At 43.9% G+C, this 19,740-nt stretch overlaps 1 non-coding gene across 1 annotated transcript; it reads right to left on the reverse strand.

The window, feature by feature from the left end:
* Window positions 1-12,812: 12,812 nt before the first annotated feature.
* Window positions 12,813-12,886, reverse strand: Trnat-ugu (transfer RNA threonine (anticodon UGU)). The gene has a single exon. It is a non-coding gene; the product is annotated as a tRNA-Thr (tRNA).
* Between the last annotated feature and the right edge of the window lie 6,854 nt (window positions 12,887-19,740).

The raw sequence follows: 19,740 nt of genomic DNA on the forward strand, positions 1-19,740 counted from the left end.
ATTTCTTTGGATGTGGCGGGCTCGTACATCGTCCATGTCCCAGGTACGTCTACTAAACTGTTCTCATGGTCCGTTTCGACTATTACAATACACATTGACTCCGAGTGGTGCTGTATATACCGGCTTTTTGGAGTATCAGCGGTACTATATTTAATGGTGGAGTTCTTGCAATTTGTGCGACGCAAAATCCGTTAAGAAATCTACTTCGGATACTTTGCAGTTCACGTCTAGTCCGAAACCATGTCGAGACAATATTGGCAAACACGTCGCCATATTTGGCTACTCTGTGTTTCTCCTTGGGGCGACATTAAGTAACCTGTTTAGGAGACGCCTATACTGCACGAGACAATGGTGGCATTCAAAGAATTCACCACATACCAGATATTTTTGCGCACATGCAACTTGTGTAACGAACATGATTGCTGTTATATAGAGCATTTGGTAACACTAGCTACTGGGTTTCCGATACTGTTAAATGAAAAAAAGAAAGTAGCCAAAGTTAGCTCGCGAACGTGGCTAAAAAGCTTGGAAAGAGAGAAATTAGGCTGGTATTCCAGGGCTACGTACTATTGTACTGAGATAACATTCCACTATATTCACTATTGAATGTCAACATAGAAAAATGTATTCCCTTACTTTTAAACATAAATATGATACATTAACCCATTTCCCCACACAATGACGACGGTTAAACTCGACGCAGAGACAAAATGAAACACTAATGGTCACAGGCCACTCACATCGTAATCCAAGATACACCGCAATCCACGTTGATCTGTACGGTAGATGGGAAGACTGCCGATTCCCAAACAACTGCCGATTCCCAAACAACTCCCATTTCACAATCACTCATAAGAAAAATGTACTTCCTCAAAAAAATGGCTCTGAGCACTATGGGACTTAACATCTATGGTCATCAGTCCCCTAGAACTTAGAACTACTTAAACCTAACTAACCGAAGAACATCACACAACACCCAGTCATCACGAGGCAGAGAAACTCCCTGACCCCTCCGGGAATCGAACCCGGGAGCCCGGGCGCGGGAAGCGAGAACGCTACCGCACGACCTGTACATCCTCGGTAATCATTGTATTGGGTTCATGCGTTAGATCGTAGCGTTTTTGCGTAAGTTTAATTAACACAACAGATACATATAGTCATCAATAACACATTCCCCTTCACTATTTACACCAGTTTGCCAACGCTGGAGTATCTTTACGATTCCGCGACCGTAGAAATCGTGTGGCTATGAGGCGAAGAACTAGTCGAGCCATGTATAGAGCGCGTTTTCATCCTGAAAGGAAATTCCTTGAAGGGTGTTCCATCGAGACCGGAAAAGGTGAAAATACGAGAGCGCAAGATCAGGTGAATAAGGTGGGTGTGGAATGACTTCCCAGTCCACCTCCTGTTTAATGTTTTTTGTCAGTCTAGCAGAATGCGGGCTGGCGTTATCGTGGAGTAGCACCTCTTCACGCAGTCTTCCTGGTCGTTGTTCTTGGACTGCGTCTGCAAAGACGTCTCAGTTTTGGCAGTACATGTCAGCAGTGGTGGTTACACCTAGGGAAGTATTTGCAGTACCCCAGACCGTTGCTATTCCGCCAGATGAAAAACATTATCTTTTATCGATACGCGCGCGTCTCTGTACAGGGAGTTGCTGCTCTGTCTGGATTAAATCATTCCTTTCTTTTCCTTACAATAGCATACAGACACCATTTCCCGTCACGAATAAGGATACAGGATGGAAATAGTCGGCGTTGTTCACGAGCCAATTGACAAACAGTGATGTATATATTGTCACCCGCTGATTTTCATGATTTTGGCTCGAAGCAATCTGTAACAGGGCACCCTATTTTTGAACCATCTCCATTGCATGCAAACGTCGCACAATGGTGGAATGTTCAAAGTTCGTCACATTTTCCAGCTCTAGAATACAATGACGTGGGTCATTGTGAATTAATGCATTTACATGATCTTCATCAAAACCCGAAGGTCTTCCTGAACGTCGAGAGTCACTAATGTCAAAATGATCCACCTTAAGTCCGCAGCTCGTGGTCGTGCGCTAGCGTTCTCGCTTCCCACGTCCTGGTTCCCGGGTTCGATTCCCGGCGGGGTCAGGGATTTTCTCTGCCTCGTGATGACTGGGTGTTGTGTGATGTCCTTAGGTTAGTTAGGTTCAAGTAGTTCTAAGTTCTAGGGCACTGATGACCATAGACGTTAAGTACTATAGTGCTCAGAGCCATTTGAATCGATCCACCTTAAAACGAGAAAACCATTTTCATTTTCTTGCTCTCTTCTGTCCAATGGCAATATCCCTATACAAGGGACAAATGTTTCTGGCTACCTCTGCTGCTGTCTCCCTGTATTAAACACAAACAGAAGAATATGTCGGAAACGTTCGGATCTCTCCACTTGTCACTCCGTTTTCTAGCGTCCACGGTTCCACTGACTATCTCCAAATGACAAAATGACAATCTGTAAACTAAAACGGCAACAGTAAACTACAAATAAAAAATGACGATCGGAAAAAGAAACCGATAGCAACCGAAATACCGACATGCAAAACAAAAACTCTACCAACTTATCCAAACCTAATAATTACGGCTATTGCTGAGGTTCCGATCGCGGCGGAGACATCATGCTCAGCCACTACCTTTGAACAACAAGCACCGAAAAAAGAGACTAACGCAGTGACACCGCGATTTCGGTGCCTCGACTATCGATACCTGAACGTACCTGCGATCTGTATGAGCATACAAGCAATTACTCTAAACAAAGGAGCGTGCATCTCTTACACGCTTATACAGCCAACTGTGTAAAAAAACATCCTTGCAACTCGAGGGTTAAAATTGATTGTCGGTTTTCGTTTCTCTGCACCATATCCAGACAGATGTTCCTTTCCTTAAGTCACACCTACAACTTCTATAAAAGTGTAATAATAGAATACGTTCTATGTATACAATCGTTGAACATCATGTGAGTGTGAAGCTGTACGACAACTTGTATGGATACAGCTGTCCGAAAACTCGTATGCATAAAATTGTGGCGCATCTTGTGCTTACGCAACTGTGCGACGCCTTGTACATGTAAAAATGTGTAACATGTAGTATACATGCAGGTGTGGGGCACTTTGTGATTATAAAACAGTGTTACGCCTTCTACACATGAAACTGTGGAGCACCGCGTATGGACTCTGTTGTATAAGCACAAAGTGCCCCACAGTAGTTGTATAGAAGGTGCGCCACAGCTGCATCCATACAAGGTGCACCTCGTGCACATACAACTGCGCGACACCTAGTACAGATACAACTTTGTGGCACCTGGTACGGATAAAACCTCACATACAATAACTGTGAGGCACTTTATGCTTATACAACAGACTGACGCCTTGTACGTATGCAACCGTTGAACAGCTAGTGTGAATGCAACTACGGGCACATTGTACGGATACAACTGTAGGCAATCTTGTGCACGAAAAATTGCAGAGCACCTTGAGCGCATACAATTGCGTAGCACCTCGAACACAAACAAATTCGTACTACCTTGTGTATACAACTGCATACTACCTTGTGCGCTTACAATTGTATACTACCCTGCGCCATAGAAATGCATACCACCTTGCATCCATACAGCTGTAAAACTCTTGAGTTGTGCAACACTTTGTACAACTCATTCTTTAGCGTATGATATCACAGCAGACAGCAATTAATCTCATTCTTTACGAGTTAAACGTGATCCTGGGACCTCTGGTGGACCGTGTGTCACATTCGGAGGTGAGTGGGCAGAGCTTACGAGGTGTGACAGGAGGTTCCCAGTGGGTGCAGGCCTGCCTCGCTCCCCTGGCCACACCGGTGCCTCCAGCAGCAGACCCCCCGGTCAACACTTCACGCCGCAGCGTTGAGCGGTCGTCCCCCTCTGGTGTGCTCTGCTGAAACTGCCACCGACCGCGCAGGAAAAGAGGACGCACGCGCCGATGGCCTGTAATTCAGTCCCCCAAAGAACTGTGCGTCGTAAAATGTGTATGTGCGGTTGCTTTCGACGGCTGTTAAAGTTGAGTAAAATGTAACTCGATTTTTTCCTTCATATTTACCTCAGAAACGAGAAACGCCAATTTGGCGTAATCTCCGCCATTGCTCAAATCGTTATTGCTAGCTACTAAACAGTCCGCTGGAGCTCAGCTCTACATTACGAGCAAAAACCATAAAAGTAACCTTCTACCAGTGAAGTTCTCATATTTCCATCCCTTAAACAGGCATTTGCCCTTCCCTTCCCTATTTCATTTTAAATTTGTTGACATCGATATTTTCAGACTTAAGTATTTACCGTACACGATTCGTAACCAGTATTTACTTCACTAGTTGACAGCCGATTAAATTTTATTTTCTATGCGTCTATGTAATTATTACAGCGGAATACTAAGTTTCCTTGCAAGTTGATGCTAAAATGGTGAAGAACTATATTTTTCAGAAAACTTAATAACAATGGATGAAATTGTAGCAATTGTACACGCTGTATGTTATCCATCGGCGACAGATGGTGCGTATAAAATTCCAGGGAGTAGCTGTCAAGTTTATATCGGGACAACGATAAGTTAACACCCCTTTTAGTGGAAGAAAAGAGAGCTGTTGCTTTGGACAGACTGGCAAGTCAGCCGTAGCAGAACATGCTTTACAGTAAGGAGAGCGTGAAATAAAATTTTCTTGAGGCCCATCTTTTAGCCAAGACAAAGCATTATCATGCTTAAAGAGGCAAAAGACGTTTATAGGTGACATGCAGTTTAACAAGAAAGAAGAGCGAGTTAAAATACATAAAACATAATTTTCAATTTTGTAAAAACGGCAGTGTTCTAACGACCATTTACTTGCAATCGAGAACGATTTTATATGTTACAGTGACGCATCTGGCGTCGCGTAGCGAATGGTGTTGCGATGTATACTGCTCGTAAAGTACCTGTAATTTGGGGTCCCTTCAGCTTTCGATACAGTGGACAATGTTTTATATCTGAATATGTGTTCGACAAGCGGAAATTAAATGTTATTAAAAAGCATGTCTTCTCTGCCGGGAAGGTTCAATAACAGCAAAACACCATGAAAGCCTTCTTTTTTTCGTAATATCCACAGTGCCTCTTCTTAAGATGAAGACAGTGAAATGAACAGAAAATACTGAATTTAAAAAAAAAACTGTGATTGATTCCTGCAGGATGTAATACTGGTCGATCCTAGAAGAAAGGCGCCGGTTATGTCCGGGAACGAACAACTGTAGAGACTTGGGCAAATCCGTGCTCACATTCCCGTTTGTTACGTGGAAGCAGGCACTATAGGCACTGCTCTATGTGGTTTCCACGCACTCTGACAGACCCCGCAGCCGTTCCTCGCTGTGAATCACGAGCCCTTTCAGATACACTTGCCTCCATCCGGACTCCGTCAGATACATTCGTCACACGCTCTTTGTAAACCCTCTACATTGCCGAGGGTTGGCACTACAGCAAAGCCTTCCACTGTCCCAATAGCAAGATCCAAGCGAGTCAGGTCCAGCGACCGGGCATGTCATACTACCGGACCTCCTCGACCAATGAGAACCCCAGCAAACGTTGCGGTGAGGTGCTCGTGGCACACGATCCATACAAAATGGGGCGGAGCCCCGCCGTGCCAAAACCACAGTAGTGCTCCTTCCGCAAAGGAAACGGCCTCCAATAACGCCAGTGCCCATCGCGCAGCAATCTGAGATATACCGCACCTGTTAATCTGATTGGTAAAGTGTATGACCCTGCTTGAAAGTCTCTCGGGCATGCTGCCAAATTATTGATCGTTGAAGAACGTGCCATCATCGTCCAGTTACTCCTGCTGACTGAAATCCTGGACCAGTGGGTGCAGTATATATTACCGGTCGTCTCCCCCCTCTACTGACTTGTGTATGGACCGCGCGACGTGCGATCCTCGGTGGTGGGGGTAGGGGTAGCTCGCGGTCCTCCTCTCGGCTCCGCCTTAGCCGTGCTCTGTATTCCATGTCCGCTGAGTTTCGAGAATTTTCAATATCGGAGCCCACGCTTGACTAAATCGCAGTGCATTCTCCATGTTCATTAGCTTCTCATGTAGTCGGATTTCGGTAGCCTTCTTGTATGCAGACCCTCAATAGTATGATGTGTTTTACAGAATCCTTGTGTCTTCGTATTTCATTTTGTGGCCTATTTCAGGGCAGTGTTCCAAAACCGCTGATTATGTGGGCTGCTGGAGGTCGGTGTATCGTTTGTGTTCTGTGCACCTTTCTTTAATTGTGCGAATGGTCTGTGCGACATGTGCTTTTCCAAACTCGAATGGTAAGTCATTCACTACAGATTGCCGGTCGCGGTGGCCGAGCGATTCTAGGCCCTTCAGTCCCGAACCCCGCGACTGCTACGGTCGCCAGTTCGAATCCAGCCTCGGTCATGGATGTGTGTGATGTCCTTGGTAAATTAGGTTTAAGTAGTTCCGAGTTCTAGGGGACTGATGACCTCAGATGTTAAGTCTCATAGTGCTCAGAGCCATTTGAACCATTTTTCACTCCAGATTTTTGGAGTCCCAGGTCGTCTTTTACTTTCCCTAAAAGAGACTTGGTCTTTGCCGGTGGGCAGTACAGATATGTGACATCCTCTCGTCGTAGAATTATATAGATTTTTCCAGACACGTGGCCCGCGTAAGAAATGTAGACTGCGTTTTTCGGTTGGTCTTCGTCGAGTGATGGCTGTGGTGTTGTCTTTTGCTTGAAGGAGCGCCGAGTTTGCCGGTCGGTTAGCAGTTTTTCTGGAACACGACCCTGAGGTGGTCCAGTTCCGGTTTTAGGCTTTCTTTGAGCTCTTTGGCCCAGCATGTTCAGCGCTCCTTCCCTCAGTGACGGCTGATGACAGCTGGAGACGTGAAGGTATTGGTACGCGTCGGTTTCCTTCCGACACTCGCTGTGTCCCAGTGTCTTGTATGGATTTCTCCGTACCAGAACATCCGAGAATGGCTAATGACCGTTTTTCTCCATCAACGTGGTGAACTGTATTTGGTTTTGGACGAGCTCAGGTGTTGCAAGAAAACTTGGCGCTCATCTTTGCCGTGAGGTCACATGACGAACATATCGTCAACATATCTGTAGAATGTTTTAATGGTGCTGAGTCTAGTGCCTCGTCCTCAAACTCTTCCATGTCCATATTGGCCACGAAAGGTGATGAAGGACTACCCATAGGCGCGCCATTAGTCTGTTCATAGTAAAGTCCATCGAGAAGAAAAATGTTGATGTGAGGGCTCAAATTTCTTTTCCGTAAGTTCCAACGACTCCATAAGCGGAACTCTGGAGAAAAGTGACAACATCTAAGCTGACCATCAGATCCTAGCTGGCCAATACGAGTTTCCGTATACCCTGTCAATCAATTATAGATTATTAGACTATTTCTGCCCATAGAATGGTAATGAAGTGATCATGGTGCCTCAGCTCCATGATCCCTCGAGGATTTGCATCCACCAAATCGCGCATATTATGATAATTTACTATGTCTCTTCTCCTCAATTGTGCCCCATCTGAAAATAAATTGCAGGCGTTGAGCTTTTAAGCTTTCTCTCTCCCTCCTGCAAGTCTTTTACTAACCGTCAAAAATGTCTCGGTTCAGATAGTGAATCCGGCATAAGAGGCATACAGTATGACCATCCATGCTTTTGCGTCCAGGAATTACAGAATTTGAAACAACCCGTCTCTGGATTATCTTAGTGAGTCGTCGTGAAGCTTATAGTTGACATCTCTCGCCGAAGCAGTATCGGCGCCATCGGTTTCTCTGGAAAGAGCAATTCCGTATTGCGTAATTTCTAAGTGATGAAAGAGGGAAGCTGCATTATTTGAAATAATGTTCCTGGATACCCTTATGATGTGTATGTTTATGAAAACACCCTTACCTCTTTATACAAAAGTCAGTATCCTGACACACAGACTCATGATCATCATCACCCAGCCCAAATTGCTAAGGATAGAAACTTGATTTTTGGGGAGGGTGTTAACCTTACAATGTAGGCGTCGTTTAGCAACGGATTTTTCGAAATTCCACCACTAAGGGGGTGAAGTAGGGGATGAAAGTCCTTTCTAAAAATGCGTCGCTATTACCGCGATTTTGAAGCTGGAATTGCGGAAACTGGTATTTGGTTTCTCAGTGAGATATAAAAAAGTACGTGTTTCAGCTTTTTTGGATACTGAACCACTGTGAGGATAAAATAGTGAGTGACCGTTTTTTTTGAAAATAAATCATTATTAAAGAACTGCTAAAGCATTTTTAAAGCTACATATATGAAAATTGGTATTTCACTTTTCGGTTAAATAATACGTGTTAGGGAGTGAAAATTTCTATGGAAATACCACCACAAAAACGCAAAAGGCATGATTAAGGAGAACAAAGGACTGCAGCTACCAGAATCGCTTTTTGGTCATAAATACATTTGGAAAAGATCGTTCTTGTATGTCCTTAATTTGCGTGAACAGTTTAGAAGGTGCTGCGTTAGCGAAAAACATAAGAATACGATTAAAGAAAAACCAAATAATATGTGCAGATCATTCAGTCACATGAGTGAAGCAGCGGGCGATGAAACAGCCTGACAGTAACGGAATAATCCATCACTTTTAACTGAAAACTTCCTGAGAGCACTGTCTTACGACGGAACAAGATCGAAAGGCATCCTATCTGTGGCTGGACACTAAGTCGTGCAGTCTAGGTCTCGTGCTGGCAACCGTGGGACATCGTAACTGTTCCTACCACTTCATTATCTTGATCGTCGTTCATCTGTTTATCAAAATGACTACTTTCTTGTATTGTTATGTTGGTATAAAAAATTGTGCATGTCCAATAGCCTACTCCTAATATCTATAGATTAAAAAGTGGCTTTTGTTAGTAAATATACACTTAGGGAAAGCACAGCCATTCTGTCGTGAACCAACTGATTTAAACAAAATCACTTGCTTCGGCCTAGAATGGCTGTGGTTTCTTTGAGTATCTGCCTCACAGCTAGCCTCAGCGCCTCACCCAAGCATCTGCCGGCAATGCCAGATGGTCCAGCGGCTACTCCAGCCTGCCTGGAAACCGTACTCTTACTGCCTGCTATGGGTTCTCCACTGCTGCCCGAGCTTACTGAATGCTACTGATATGTGCAGACGTTGTGTAAAACGTAAATCCAGAAAATAAGGAAGTAAAATGTAATCTGGGCATGAGGGATGGATCTTGAAAGGCCCATACAGTGGCACCAAGAAGTATTGGCACAGACACCTTTTCGCATCTAATATAAAATGTAAAATACTAGGAACATTATACGTATACCATAACTGTGACTCAACAAAGGAAACAATATGTATATTAAAATACTTTCCCTACGCAACAGAAACACATGTGATCAATTAAATGCGGTTTTTCTCCTGGTCAAAACAGTATTGGCACACTGTACGTCGTTTGTTGTTGTGTTTGAGAGAGAGCGCCGGGCTTGACAGATTTCTGCAGTCGGAGTTGACAAGCAGTTCAGTCCCTTGCCAGATGGCCTGTGTAAGGGCGTCTCAGTTGTCTCGATGAGTCGGAAGGGGAAGGAGTATTCCGTGGCGTTCCGTAATACACGGTTTTACTGGATACTGGCGCTGAAAGTTACAGAGAGATTGGTAAAGAACGTTCTGTTAATTATACAACAGTGCCGGCAGCCATCAAGAAGTTTCAAGAGATCGCTAAAACACACAATAAAAGAAAACGTACGAAGTTCTTATATGTACGGAGCGTCGAAGGATAGTTCGTTTTGCACAAAAATAGCCCTTTAAAAGTGCAGGGTCGTTTGTACCGGACATCCAGTCAGCGTCGAACAAACGGGTCAATGCTCGTACTATTGGGAATGTTCTGAATGCAGCTGATATTTACATGGCAGATTTCCCAGAAACGAGCCATTTATTTCGCAGGCTAACCGCGGAAAACACTTTCAGTTCGCAAAAGGTTAAGTCAATGAATCGATAGAAATTTGGAATACTGTGCTGTCTGGTGAAGTATCTACGCTTAACTTGTTTGGATCCGACGGAAAGGTAAAAGTGTGGCGCAAAACAAATAGAGAACTGCAATCACGACATGTCCCCACCTATACTATACCCGGGCCGCTGAAACATTGCACTTGACGTTTGCGTATGAAGTTGGCAGCGTAACAAAGTAACAAGTGAAGAACGACAGGCGCTAGGCGTCCAGCGTGGGGCGCCAGCCAATCACAGCGCAGTGAGCACTGCTGTTACTCACGTGCTGTGACGTCAAAGTTCCCGCGTTACCGGCTTTGTTTAGTGAATGTGTATACAACGTGAATTGTATGTTGTTTACTGCGTGTTTTCGTTGTACTGTGTTCTGTATCGTTGTGACTTTTGTTACGTTGTGAGTTTACATACTTGGAAAATGCCACCGAAAAGACTTCGTTCACCTAGTGACAATCCTTTGCGTCGAGGGGTGCCGCTGATCAGCCAGGCACTGGAGTTACTACGAAAAACTCGTGAGTTTTACGAGAAGGAGAAAAACTACGTAACCATTCATGGACAGCCATCAATTCCTGCCGACAAAGTGGTGGAACGTACGTCGAAAACTCTTGGTATTAGTGCAAGAACCGTAGTAAGTAAGGGAGTATTACTACAAAACTTGAAAGATACTGAAGTGAGCCGTAATGATTCCGAGCTGTCTGGATCAAATAATACCTTTTTATCAACCCCGGGAAAGAAGAAAAAGCGGCCTAGTCCTATCACAGATTTAGATTCTTTCCAGACTGATGCAGTTCGTAGGCATGTTTATGCTTACTACAACAGAAAAGAGTATCCGACTGTAGATAAGTTATTAATATCTTTAAAAGAAAGTGAACTCTTCAGGGGTGGTAAAACATCGCTAAAAATTGTGCTAAAAATATGGGTTTCCATTACAAAACGCTAGACGGACGCAAAGTACTGTTAGAGAGGGCACATATTGTTACCGCTCGTAGTATTTTCTTGCACAAAATTGTGGGCAGACACATTCATTCCATAATTTGGCTAGACGAAACGTGGGTTAATACCGGGGAAGCTGTCAGTAAATGTTGGACGGATAACACACCCAACAGTAGCGGCCATCAGCCGACGGGAAGAGGAGCTAGATTAATTGTGGTCCATGCAGGCTCCTCCAGTGGTTTTGTCCCTGACGCACTTTTAGTTTTTAGATCAAAAAATGGTGATTACCATGAAGATATGGATCACATACGATTTGTTGAGTGGTTCAGGAACCTTTTTAAACAGTTTCCTGTCCCTACAACAATTGTAATGGACAATGCTCCATATCATTCGGTCATACAGAACAAAGCTCCAAGCACAAATGATCGGAAAGAAGTTATGGTGCAGTGGTTACAGGCTCGAAATATTGCAGCGGATATGAGTATGACAAAGGTTCTGTTGTATTCTCTTGTTAAAGAAAATAAGCCTACGACACCTACATATGTAGTAGACGAAATTGCCAAGGAGCAGGGTCATACTGTAATAAGGCTGCCACCATATCACTGCCATTTCAACCCTATTGAGTTAATATGGAGTGATGTAAAAATGTATGTAAGGAACAACAACAAGTCCTTTACAGTAACAGAGGTGGAAAAGCTGTTGCGTGAAGCTCTTGTGGCTGTGGATGCAGCCTCATGGAGAAAAAAAGTAGAGCACGTCGAGAAGCTTATACGAGCAGCACAGACAATAGAAGGCATTATCAGTGGCCATGAACAATTAATGATTTGTCTTGCTGATGACGACGACGAAGATGGTTTTAGCGATGAATCGGAAAACAGTGACGATGGCGAGCTGGATGGAATTGCGCCATTATCGCTGTTAATTGGTGAGTGAAAAATTACTAATATTGGTTATTTATTGCAATCTCGGTTATTATTTATTTTGTAAACTACGTACATTACTGATTTTAAAGTACCAGTCGTCAGATGCTTGTTTTTTGTATTTCTTTGCTCCGTTATCGAAAGGGTGCGCATTGTTATGCTTTTACATGCATTATTATACGGTTGTTTACTTCCTGTCATTGTTGTACAACTAAAATCGAGTTTTTATATACACTGTAATTGCTCAATCGCTTGCATTTACGAGACGGGACGAAAAACTGTATCGTCTGCTGTGTGTATAGAGGCTGCTGTTGCAACATCGCTATTACAGTATAGCCAACCTAACTAGACAAAAAGCGAACTGTCAAGTGCAATGTTTCGCCGGCGGGGGTATAAAATACGCGGGAGGAAGCGTTATGCTTTTGAGATGCGTGGCAGCTTCGGGTGTTGGTGACTTGGGAATTACTGAAGGTGTTATGGGTCACAGTAAATATGTGGATGTGTTGTGAGGCCATTTACGTAGCAGAACACAGGAAATGGGTGCTGATGCCGTCCCGTCTTTTACTTTCAACAGGACAACGACCCAGAACATACAGCTCTGAGAACTCTGGAGTGGTTATTATGTAGTGCTCCATGAAGGGGTTTGACTCCACCACAGAGCAACGATCTTAGCCCGATAGAACATCTCTGGTCACACTTGGACACGAAAGTTGGAAAGCGTTGTTCGCCGTGGAAGTGGGAGTTTCAGACAGTGTTTTGAGACGAATGGTCGGAGATCAGACCAGGTATTACTCGCAACTTGATTCACTGCATGCCAAGACGTCTACAAACTGTCATCAGTGTCAACGGTATGCACACAGGCTACTAGAGCTGAGTTACGTGGACTACAGAAACTTTAACTTTATTACAATGAAATGAGCACCCTTAACTGCTTACAAGCGTTGACATACGTCAACGGGGACAGATGAAAATGTCTGCCCCGACCGGGACTCGAACCCGGGATCTCCTGCTTACAGGGCAGACGCTCTATCCAGCTGAGCCACCGAGGACACAGAGCATAGCGCGACTGCAGGTATTTATCTCTGGCGCGCCTCCCGCGAAACCCACATTCTCAACGTATTGTCCCGCACTACATTCATAGTGGCCCCCGTCCATTATACTCACTACTCGCGGCGCGTTGCCGATTCCCGTAATTTAACTTCATTTATGCACAGGCGTTCCAATACTTTTTGTAAACTAATATTTTTGCTGTGGGAACCCAAGTATACTAGAAGAACTTCACGTTTACTACTGTACATTTAAACATGTGTGTCTTGGCAACCCATTTATTTGTTTGCAATGTATACATAACAGTAGGTGTGCTGATATTTTGTGGTGCCACCGAATCCCAAAAGGTTCTCGTTTCCAAGGATACCGTTATAAGAACTTTTCTTATAGTATTCACCAGTACTACCTCCTCTAGGTATAAGTGACAACTTTTTTTTCTTTAAAAAAAAAGAACTCTCTATATAATAAAATAAGGGCAGTTATTGTGTTTGTAAGAGTGTGTTACATTTGTGTATTAATACGCTATGGACTATATCATTAAGTCTTACGTCGTAGAGCGTTTTCCTTTAATCCTTCCTGTTTGTTCAAATGGCTCTGTGCACTATGGGACTTAACATCTGTGGTCATCAGTCCCCTAGAACTTAGAACTACTTAAACCTAACTAACCTATGGACATCACACACATCCACGCCCGAGGCAGGATTCGAACCTGCGACCGTAGTAGTCGCGCGGTTCCGGACTGAGCGCCTGAACCGCTAGACCACCGCGGCCGGCTTCCTGTTGGTATTTTACCTATTAGCACGCTATGGACTGTATCATTAAGCTGTAAATCGTAAGGCATTTCCCTTTCATCTTTCCAGTTGGTATTGTGTATAAGCAATATCACGAGTCAGAGAACAAGCAGAAATAATATAACAGAAGTTGTTGTGCACGTGCTTGGTCAGTTAGATGAGCGAAGTGTAGCGGAGCGCAGGCTGTGCTTGGCGATCTCAGGGGCTCGGCGCGAGGTTTCGTCCCGGATCTCGCACAGTGGCTGAGCGGCTGGGAACTGGAGGATGGGGAAGGACAACAACGGCTCGCGGGCTACTCTCAGCTCAGCTGGGGCCGACGTGTTTTCCAGGGAACGGCGGCCGCTGGGCGAAGCGGAGCACGGCGCCCCGATGGAGTGCGTGGCGGAGGGTGGAGTGGGCTGATGGAGCGGCCGGGGCGGTATCGCCTCGGCCTGATGGCTTCCCAATCTGTTCCTCTCCACTTACCGACAGCCAGCCAGGCCTACACTGTATAAGGCGCGAGGCGGGCCGACACCCGATACGTGCCCTGACACCCAAACTCACTCTCTCTCCCTGTGTGTGTGTGTGTCGCACGAGCCAACACACACTGCAGGAACGTTCCGAGGCCAGAAGACCGCAGCAATATACAGAAATACCCGCAGAGTGTTGATGATGGGTGCATGCACTGGCACCTGACACTGAATGCAAATGAATGTACCGTATGTCAAGTCAGTGAAAAAGCAGTCTAGATCGCGATGGTGCTTTATTAAAATGACCGGTTTCGGCCTACGCTTAGGCCTTCTTCAGACAGCAGCATCACCTGAAGCTGATGATGCTGCACATCGACTGAGATCAACTGACTGTTTCCACGCATCGTCAACTTCAGGCGATGGTGCTGTCTGAAGATGACCTAGGCGAAGGCCGAAACCAGTCATTTTAATAAAGCACCATCGAGATCTAGACTGTTTTTCACTGAATTTATATAGATTACAAGAGCGCTGCTTCCCGAAAATGTAACAAAAAATTTTGAACGCAGCGTACTGCGCGTACATAGTCGAATAGTTCCACTGTTGTTCGATAACAACGTTCACGACGTATGACTGGAAACAGCAACTACCGGAGAATATACAGCCATAGCCGTGCACAGCAGTTACAAGCCGGACGACCTACAGAATTAGTTGCAGGAGAGGTTGGTGGCAATCTGAGATCGGTAGGAAGACTCGGAAATGAACGTAATTCATCCGCGAAAGAAATGGCGTACATAACACTTGTTTGATCAGTCCTGAAATGCTGGTCGTCAGTTAGGAGCACATAATAGGTAGGACCTATAGAAGAGAGAGAGAGAGAGAGAGAGAGAGAGAGAGAGAGAGAGAGAGAGAGAGAGAGAGAGAGAAGCCAAAGAAAATGCGACGAGTTTCCCCACGGAACCGTTCACTTGACGGGAGAGCTTTACGGAAATGCTCTACGAACTTTAGTGGCAGACGATAGAAGAGAGGCGTTGAAAATCATCGAAACGTTTGCTGCAAAAATTCCGAGAGTGAATGTTGCAAGAAGAGTCTCGTAACAGACTACGTCCTCTGACGTATATCTCGTGCAGACTCCACGACGAGAAAATCAGATAAATTAGGGCTTTTACCGAGAGCCATTCTTCCTACGCACCATTTGCCATTTGAAAAGGGAAGGCCGGAAATGATCCGCAGCACAGAGCAATAATACGATTTATATCCAACCGTGAGCACCGCCGTGAATTCATTTTCGCAGCCTACATTTCTGCTGACGGGTTTCGTCGGAAATTTCCGTGTCTTATTTGACTGTGTACGTATTCATGGATAATTTGCTCACTAGCTCAATTCAAGAAATGTGAATGCATGCTGATGAAAAAATTACTCTTAATGGGCACCATGACAACAAGTATAAAAAAAACGAGCGCGCAGACACACACACACACACACACACACACACACACACACACGCACACACACACACAGAGAGAGAGAGAGAGAGAGAGAGAGGGGGGGGGGGAGAGAGAGAGAGAGAGAGAGAGAGAGAGAGAGAGAGAGAGAGAGAGAGAGAGAGAGAGAGAGATTTTCCATATACGTAATTCTGTGCTTTGAAATGTAGTCAGAACATTGTATGAAAGAGTACAAATTAGAGCAACCTACCGAGATAGGTAGACTACTAATTTAGCAAAAAAGGATACGGAAACCAGGATGGAATATTACGGCGCAATTGAAATGCGTTATGCTTTTGGCGAGTGAATAAAACACGGACGCTGAAATAGGGACATCAAGTTCTCTTCTCTTCCACATTGCATCATCTCTCATTCCTTTCCATCAGTGGAAATTAAACACTATTTTACGATCACTGTACAGTGTTAAGAGACCAGGAAATGTTGCCGAAATACTGTGGCACCCTAAAAAGCGTTTTTGTTTCTTGTCGGTCTAGAAACTTCCTCTCTGTACTTCACTATGTACTCTGTTAACTGACGAAGACTTTAATGCCGACATATTGCGTACTCCAGCACCGTTGCTTACCGTAAATATCTTCTATTCCACTTCTACAGCGACTAGACGGTGGAAACGTAGCGATGACTACTATGTAACTTTACACATTGTGCACTGTTCAACACCGAAAGATCATACTAAATATGTAATGTACTGTATACGCGTAACATCTTACTGAAATGAATTTTGTCATTTCTTGATATCTAAAGAAAATCTTCCTGCCATTCGCTCCTTTTGTTCACAGAATTCAAGTTGCTCACCACGCTTTTTAACTGTTTCCTATCTCATAAGCGTTTTCACTCTAATGAAGTTTGATGTATGGCATCTGCTCTTCATTTTCGTAACTTTACTATCATCAAAAATAGTTTTGAAATGATCGTGCACTACAATATTTGTTGTTAAGGTACTTTGAAATATATTGCACTTAGAACGTTGTGAATGATCTGTTACGGCAATAAAGAAATTCAGCCGTCTTGCTGCTCACATTCTCAGAAGCAAAACCAAAGCGGCAGACAAGGCGCAAGTTCTGTCGATGAAAATCATCCATCACAGCGTCGATTAGGTATAACGTCCCTCATGGGTACAGTTGAAAGAAAGCCAAGAAACAATAATTGTTTGCGTAAGTAATAATGATAATCTTCTTCATTTTCGAATGTTCTAGAAACATTTGAATGAATTTATTGACGGCTTTCGAGATTCACTGTGAAGATTTTTGTTGATCTTTTTTTTTTACGGTAATAGATCTACAGTTTTCCAACGAACTGAGTGTTCAGCGAATTTTCCAAATAAAACTAGAGCTACAAAGAAAACTGTGTACTAAATTTCCTATTTATCTGAGTGTTGTTTGATGTGTAAGGAGCCAAAAATGAAACCATTGAAATCTTAATACAAAATCGGAAATGTAAAATTAAAATTTAAAAGAAAGGGGGTGGTAACCTGTTTTGATTGTGATCTCGGTAATAATCACGTTTGCAAGACTAATTAACATCAATCGTATGTGGAAACTATTTCTATCAGCAAATAACTTAAGAGGATGGGTAAGGCAGTTAAAGCGAGAGAAACGTGACACAGATCCACATCTGACCAAAATTCATAAAAGGAAACAAAATACCGTCTTAATAGCGCCTGCAGACAGCTGACAACAGTCCAGCGTTCATCTGTAGACAATTATCACACACGTCACGACATACGTTACGTCCAACACACGACGCTTGCCGTAGCAGACTAGCTGGAGAGGATTAGAGACATGCAAATTTATGATCGTAGGCTCTGTATGATTATTAATATTTGGAAATATATATAAATACCAATGACTGCACTAGATGCTTTATCTCTCACATATTTCTGCTTTACGGTAAGATATTTGCTATGATTCGTAACTCTTTCGTAACTTACCGCATTGCCGGATGGAGACACACAATGGCATCATTCGAAGTAAAGCGACCCACCTGAAAAAGAGGAAAGCAAATTCAGTGCCACGCGTCAGGCTTCAGTAACACTAGGAAGCTACTTACGCAAATTGGTTGGAGGATTTCCTGGTAGGGAGGACACAAGTTATTTTGAATGGAGAGTCACCTACATGTGTAGTATTAATTTCATGCGTGCCTCAGGGAAGTCGCTGGAACCCTTGCTATTGCCCTTGCACACGCTGGACATCAGGGACTTGGCAGACAATATTCAGAGTAATCTCAGATATTTTGCGGACGACCGAGTTGTCTGCAATGGAGCACTATATGGAAAAACATCCAGCCAGATCTTGATAAGGTATCAAAGTTGTGTTAAGACTGGAAACTTGCTTTATATGTTCGGTAATATAAAACAGTGCACTTCCCAAAACGTATAAAGGAAGCATATTACACGATGACAACAGTATCGGTGAGTTACAGTACGGTACAATCAGCCCATGAGGGGGTAACAAATTACGGAATGGAACAATGACATAAGGAGCTCACTCGTACGTAAAGCAGGCGGCAGACTTTGTTTCATTCGTGCGATTCTAGGAAAATGTAACGAGTCTACAAAGCGGACTGCTTAAGAAAGATTCGTGCGACCTACCGTAGAGGTACATGGGACCCCTACCAAAAAGGGCTAAAAGGGGATATTGAAAGTATACAGACAAAAGGAACGAGAATAGTCGCATGTTCGTTTGAATCGTGGAAGAGTGTCCCGAAAACTTCTGAAGAAACTGAACTGTCAGACTCTCGAAGATGGACGCTAATTATTCCGTGAAAGCCTACTTACGAAGTTTCAAGAACCGGTCTCAAGTGAGTGGTCTAAGAATGTGACACAGCCCCAGAAATAGCACTACCGCAGAACTAGAGGCATTTGAAGCAGTGATCCTTTCCACGCTCCGCACGGGAATAGGACGAGATGGGGTCCTAATATGTGTTGCGACGGGAATTATCGCTAAACGAGAAATCCAAACCCAACGGCGTTAGCTACTGACAGGAATACATACGAATTCAATTGAGTACGATTTGGTTCATCTAGATGGACTTCAGTGCTTTCGAGATTCATGGACCTCATATTTCATGATAATAAATTTAGCTATGTGTAAAACTATTTGGGGGATTTGGTTATTTACAGTGCTGATATTGAGGCAACTTTGTTACATTTGAATAAAGTATTTCTACGTTTACGAAAAGCGGGGTTCACCGTAAATCTCCACAAAATGACCTTAGCATGCTGAACCATGGTGTTTCTGGGACACATAGTCTCTCCCGAGGGTTTAACTACAGACCCGGAAAGAATATGAACTATCCTAGAATTTCCTCCTCCCGAGATTATTTAAGGAGTGGTTGGTTTCGTCGGAATGGTGATTTTTTCCCGAAAACTTATTTCAGGCTTTGCTAACAGAGTAGCTTAGTTGAATGAGCAAAGCAAAAAGGGACCGCAGGTTTTGTGTGTGTGTGTGGGGGGGGGGGGGGCGGGAGGGAGGGGGGTTGGGGGGGGAGGGTGGGGGGGGGGGGGTGCAAGCTGCAGCATATAGGTACGGTTTTGATGCTTCCCGATTTCAATGAACAGTTCGTTTTACGAACAGCTGCCTCAGTGGGAGGAATTACGGCAGTCCTTCTGCAAGATAGTGAAGGAGGACGTCGACCAACGGCTTATGCATCTAGGGCCATTAAAAATCTGCAAAAGAAATACTCCGCCTATGAAGTAGAAGCGTTAGCAGTGCTCTTTGGCCTACAGAAATTTTGGTGTTATTAGAACACACTCAGTTTCGTCTAGAGGCAGACAACCAAGCACTTAGCTGGGTCTTGGGTACACCCATAATAACAAGACGTATAACAAGACGAGCTGTACGAATTCTCACATTTAAATTTGACGCCTTCAACATTTGCGGAGCTAATAATTTGATGTTGAAACAGATAGTGAGGTGGAGGAGGAAAAGCCAGCAAGTATTAATTTGATATTAACTGATGTGCCCCAATTTTTTAAAGCAATCCAAGAGTATCAGGATAAGGACATGGGAATTAGTGCTGTTAAAGAAAAAAGTGAGTGAAGTGTACAAAACTTATCTGTTATAGAAGGATGTGTTCTGTTGTATTCCACGTTATGATAAAAACTCAAAAATTGAGG

The sequence above is a fragment of the Schistocerca serialis genome, chromosome 10, assembly GCF_023864345.2.
Source record: "Schistocerca serialis cubense isolate TAMUIC-IGC-003099 chromosome 10, iqSchSeri2.2, whole genome shotgun sequence".
Taxonomy (NCBI): domain Eukaryota; kingdom Metazoa; phylum Arthropoda; class Insecta; order Orthoptera; family Acrididae; genus Schistocerca; species Schistocerca serialis.